Here is a 5,061-nt window from a genome sequence, read left to right as displayed (position 1 = left end):
CCACCTATACTTACCCAAAGCCTGCCCAGAAGGGTTGGTGGTGGTCCTTCTGTGAAACATGGAATGGGGTGGGGGGCCTGTTAGAGGGGTGGGGGCATACAGCTTTCTTTTCACAAACTTCCTTAAATCAACTGCTCTTAGGGCCACAACATTAATTGTGTGGTCTGCCCTCGAGTGTGTGATTTTTCTTGGACAAATAGCCAGGGTGAGAAGACCAATCTGGATTAGGACCTTGGTGTGGTGTGTGGAAGGGGCATGAGGGGGTTTTTATTCATTTGCCCCATATTGCAGTCCTGTTCCAGATCAGTATCCCCCTGCCCCAACACACACTTGCCATTTGCACAAAAGATGGGGAAGCTCCAACTGGAGCAAATGGGAGCTTCTTTTCCCATGCAATTTATAATTGCGTTATAAATGCATTCATTTACTGTCAGGTGCTTGTCTGCACAGAAAAGAAAATCGCTGGCAGCTCACAGGATTTTGGTGTCAGCATTTTCACAATGAACTTTATTGTCTCTTACAATTTACTTTCAGCCAACGTACAGTACTTTTTGGCTCTGTATCCAGACCCTGCCTTTTAGTTCATCTTCCCTAGCTATTTGGCTCTTGTTAGCGGGAGTAATTATACCTAACATAATCTTTAATGTACTGTGCTGAGATTAGGAAGGGGCTGCATTATTTGTTTAACATACTGTATCAATTCTGTTTAACTTCCTGCAGCCCCTTTAATATTTTTTATAAACATGGGAATATATGAAGAGACTTGCTAGCTCAGGACAAAGATCTATTTAGTTCAGCCCCTGTTTGCCACAGTGGCCAACCAGATACTGTCTGGAAACTCCATAAGCAGAATAGGATGGCAATAGCCCTCTCTTGCTGTTGGTCTTCAGCAAACGGTATTCCAAGGCATGCTGCAACTGATCTTAGAGGAAGTACATAGCCATCAGGGTTTGTAGCTATTGATAGCCTTATCCCCTTTAAATTTGTCAGATCCTCTATTTATATATATAATTTTTATTAATTTTCTGTTTTACAATTTACAGTACAGTGGTACCTCGGGTTACATATGCTTCAGGTTACATACGCTTCAGGTTACAGACTCCGCTAACCCAGAAATAGTACTTCAGGTTAAGAACTTTACTTCAGGTTGAGAACAGAAATCGTGCTCCGGCGGCGCGGCAGTAGTGGGAGGCCCCATTAGCTAAAGTGGTGCTTCAGGTTAAGAAGAGTTTCAGGTTAAGTACAGACCTCCGGAATGAATTAAGTACTTAACCCGAGGTACCACTGTACTCATTTTTACATCCTTAAGATATTAATGACTTCCCTTCTTCTCCTTCCATAGTTCATTTTACATATCATAAATCCCTGCACATTTTGCAGAAACTATACCATTCCATTATTACATCCATCATAACTTATTTACACTGCTGAATTTATCTTAATGCTGCCAGCATTTTCAGCTGAACACAGTTATTTTAAAGGCATCCAAGTTGATGGCCATCTCTCCCTCTTATGGGAGTGTATTCCGCAATTTATCAGTAACTACAGTCGGGTGGCGCTGTGGGTAAAACCTCAGTGCCTAGGACTTGCCGATCTTATGGTCGGCGGTTCGAATCCTCGCGGCGGGGTGAGCTCCAGTCGTTCGGTCTCAGCTCCTGCCCACCTAGCAGTTCGAAAGCACTCTTAAGTGCAAGTAGATAAATAGGGACCGCTTTACAGCGGGAAGGTAAACGGCGTTTCCATGTGCTGCGCTGGTGCTGGCTCGCCAGCTGCAGCTTTGTCATGATGGCCACGTGACCCGGAAGTGTCTTCCGACGGCGCCGGCTCACGGCCTCTTGAGTGAGATGAGCACGCAACCCACGACTGGCCCGTACGGGCAGGGGTACCTTTACCTTTACACTGGGGGAAAGCGCTGCCTTTTGTCTGTCCTGAATCTCCAAACATTCAGCTTCACTGCGTGCCCACAAATTCTGGAGTTAGGACTATCTGCTTTATGCATAATTGCCATCCAACAACAACCCCAATTCCTGACAGGAGAGTTCTTGACTGGGTGTGACATTCTTTGAGGGTAATGGGCTCTTCTCTTTTTTTGCCACACACCTGGTGGTTGATTTATATGTAACCTACACTAAACCCTCGGGTTAAGGCAGGGCTCAGCAAACTTTTTCAGCAGGGGGCCGGTCCACTGTTCCTCAGACCTTGTGGGGGGGTCAGACTATATTTTTTTTTGGGGGGGGGGGTGAAATGAACGAATTCCAATGCCCCACAAATAACCCAGAGATGCATTTTAAATAAAAGCACACATTCTACTCATGTAAAAACACCAGGCAGGCCCCACATTTAGAAGGTGATTGGGCCGGATCCAGCCCCTGGGCCTTAGTTTGCCCATGGGTTAAGGCTATGCAAACAATCAAACTAGTTAATTATGTTTTTATGGATTGTGAAATGCTGGCCATCTATGTTTTATGGATTGTGAAATGCTGGCCACCTAAAGGCCATCTAATCCAACCACCTTCATAGAAAAGGGGCCAATAACGCTGGCAGAACAGTACAGAAAAATAAGGCACTGATTTTGAATGAACTTGCTCAAAAAATAGCTCCACTGACTACTCGAAAGAGTCGTCTACTTTGAAGAGAAGCGACTTTGAAGCCAGCAACTCAATGGCTGGGTCCCAAGTGCTCCTAAACAGTTCAAAACACTGCAATTGTTCACTTAAAATATAAAGGCCTTACAATGTTTCTGAAAGATGCTTGGGCTGGAACTATAGCGTGCCTGGAGGAGATGAGGTGGGGCACTAATTGAGAAGGAGTGAGATGCGTTAGCTCTTGGCCTCCTGGTGCAATGAAAAATACACACTGAGAAGGGATAGGAAGGAATGTATGTCTCTCCCTGGCAACGTGTTATGTTTCCCTTAGGGGACCTCACAGTTTGAAAAGCACTGAAACAGCAAGGGGGAGTTGCTTGTGTTCAGTTAAGAGAGAGAAATGGAGAGTTCTCTGCAATTCTGCACTCCACTGTCATAGTCAACTGAACAGAGTATTAACTGATTGTCCTCCCAACACCTAATGCTTCGGAAGTATTATTCACATCTCAAACAAAAGGAAATTGAGACACAGAGATTAAATCATTTGGCGGGCAGCCCGTGGTAGGTGCGCACAGCGCATGCGCTTGGGCCGCCGCCGCCGCTGCTACCGTCGCTTTTCCTCAAGCTGCAAGCGAGCGCGGGTGCCGTGAGTGGTGCGTCGCTTTTTCCCAGCCGGGTTTGTTCAGTGCGCCTGCGCGAGGCCCTGGGTATCCCCTCCTCCTCAAGCGAGAGCTGCAGCCGCTGCTTCTCCCGCCGAGCGCTGAGTTGGAGGCAATGGCGGCGGCGGCGGCGAAACCGAAGCCTCTAGCCGCGCCTTAAGGAAGCTGAAAGTGGAGTACGTGGTTCTTTCCGCCCACCTCCCTATTCTGTCTGCAGTGACTGGTTCCCAAGGTAGCAGCTGAGTGGAGAATTTGAAGCTCCGAAGTTGCCCCAGCCCTCTTGTAGGAGACACCCACCTTTGAATTGGCTTGTACTTCCATCCCGTGAAGTGGCCAGATCCTGGCGTACTAGTTTCCACAGCCATGGCAACGCAAGAGAAGAAGCCAGATTCAGAATCAACCAAAACACAATCGACACCCTCCTCTTCAACCAGTCAGAGCAAGCCTAGCCCTGTAAAACCAAACTATGCCCTGAAGTTCACGCTGGCAGGACACACCAAAGCTGTCTCATCAGTGAAATTCAGTCCCCATGGGGAGTGGCTGGCCAGTTCTTCGGCCGATAAGCTTATAAAAATCTGGGGCGCCTATGACGGCAAATTTGAGAGAACCATATCTGGCCACAAGCTGGGAATCTCTGATGTCGCTTGGTCATCTGATTCAAACCTCCTTGTATCCGCCTCAGATGACAAAACGCTCAAAATTTGGGATGTGAGCTCGGGGAAATGCTTGAAAACCCTGAAGGGGCACAGCAACTATGTCTTCTGCTGCAATTTCAACCCACAGTCCAACCTCGTCGTCTCAGGATCGTTTGATGAGAGTGTGAGGATATGGGACGTCAAAACCGGGAAGTGCCTAAAAACCCTGCCAGCCCATTCTGACCCGGTTTCAGCGGTGCATTTCAACCGTGATGGCTCCCTGATAGTGTCCAGCAGCTATGATGGCCTCTGCCGAATCTGGGATACAGCATCAGGACAGTGTTTGAAAACACTGATTGATGATGACAATCCCCCTGTGTCTTTTGTGAAGTTCTCTCCCAATGGCAAATATATTCTAGCGGCAACGTTGGACAACACTCTTAAGCTTTGGGACTACAGCAAAGGAAAGTGCCTAAAGACCTACACAGGCCACAAGAACGAGAAGTACTGCATCTTTGCCAACTTCTCGGTTACTGGTGGCAAGTGGATCGTGTCTGGTTCAGAGGACAACCTGGTTTACATTTGGAACCTCCAAACGAAAGAGACTGTACAGAAGCTGCAAGGGCATACAGATGTTGTGATCTCTACAGCTTGCCATCCAACGGAGAACATAATTGCCTCAGCAGCTCTAGAAAACGACAAAACAATTAAACTTTGGAAGAGTGACTGTTAAAATGCTTTCAGCATCACTTCAGAGACTGCTGGGGGCGTGTCTGGAAAACATAGGGGTATTTTGTGTTTGTTGAAGACCCATTTGCCAGGAAACAAAGCAACCTTTGAGAAGATGATGTCTCCTAGTCTTGGCCCAAAGAACTTGTCTCCAAAACTGGGCAAATATAGGGGGGGTTTTTTGGGGGGGGGATAATAAAAAGGTTCTGTTTTCTTTGATGAATTGGCGGCTTTTCCTAATGGGAAGCCATTAACTATTCTCTCCTTGGAGAGTAAGATGGCAACTCTGTCTCCTAACAGCAACCACCGCCAAGTCATAAACTTAGAAAGAATCTGGATATGTTAACATTTTTGAAGAAACAGAGGAAAAAAAGATCCAGGCAGGTAGGCTCTAGTACATAAAACTTTAAATAAAAGAGCCATGGTGGCACATTACTAAAGGCAATTTTTTAA

General features: G+C 46.7%; 1 pseudogene across 1 annotated transcript; it reads left to right on the top strand.

Annotated features, from left to right (window-relative positions):
• Positions 1-3,259: 3,259 nt before the first annotated feature.
• On the top strand, positions 3,260-4,614 carry LOC309369578 (WD repeat-containing protein 5 pseudogene; annotated as a pseudogene). The gene has a single exon. The product of its transcript is annotated as a WD repeat-containing protein 5 pseudogene (transcript).
• The last annotated feature ends 447 nt before the right edge of the window (positions 4,615-5,061 follow it).

Source organism: Podarcis melisellensis (genome assembly GCF_964234715.1).
Source record: "Podarcis melisellensis genome assembly, chromosome: 5".
Lineage (NCBI taxonomy): Eukaryota > Metazoa > Chordata > Lepidosauria > Squamata > Lacertidae > Podarcis > Podarcis melisellensis.
Note: the sequence above shows the minus strand (reverse complement) of the source record. Positions and strands in the feature narration are given on the sequence as shown.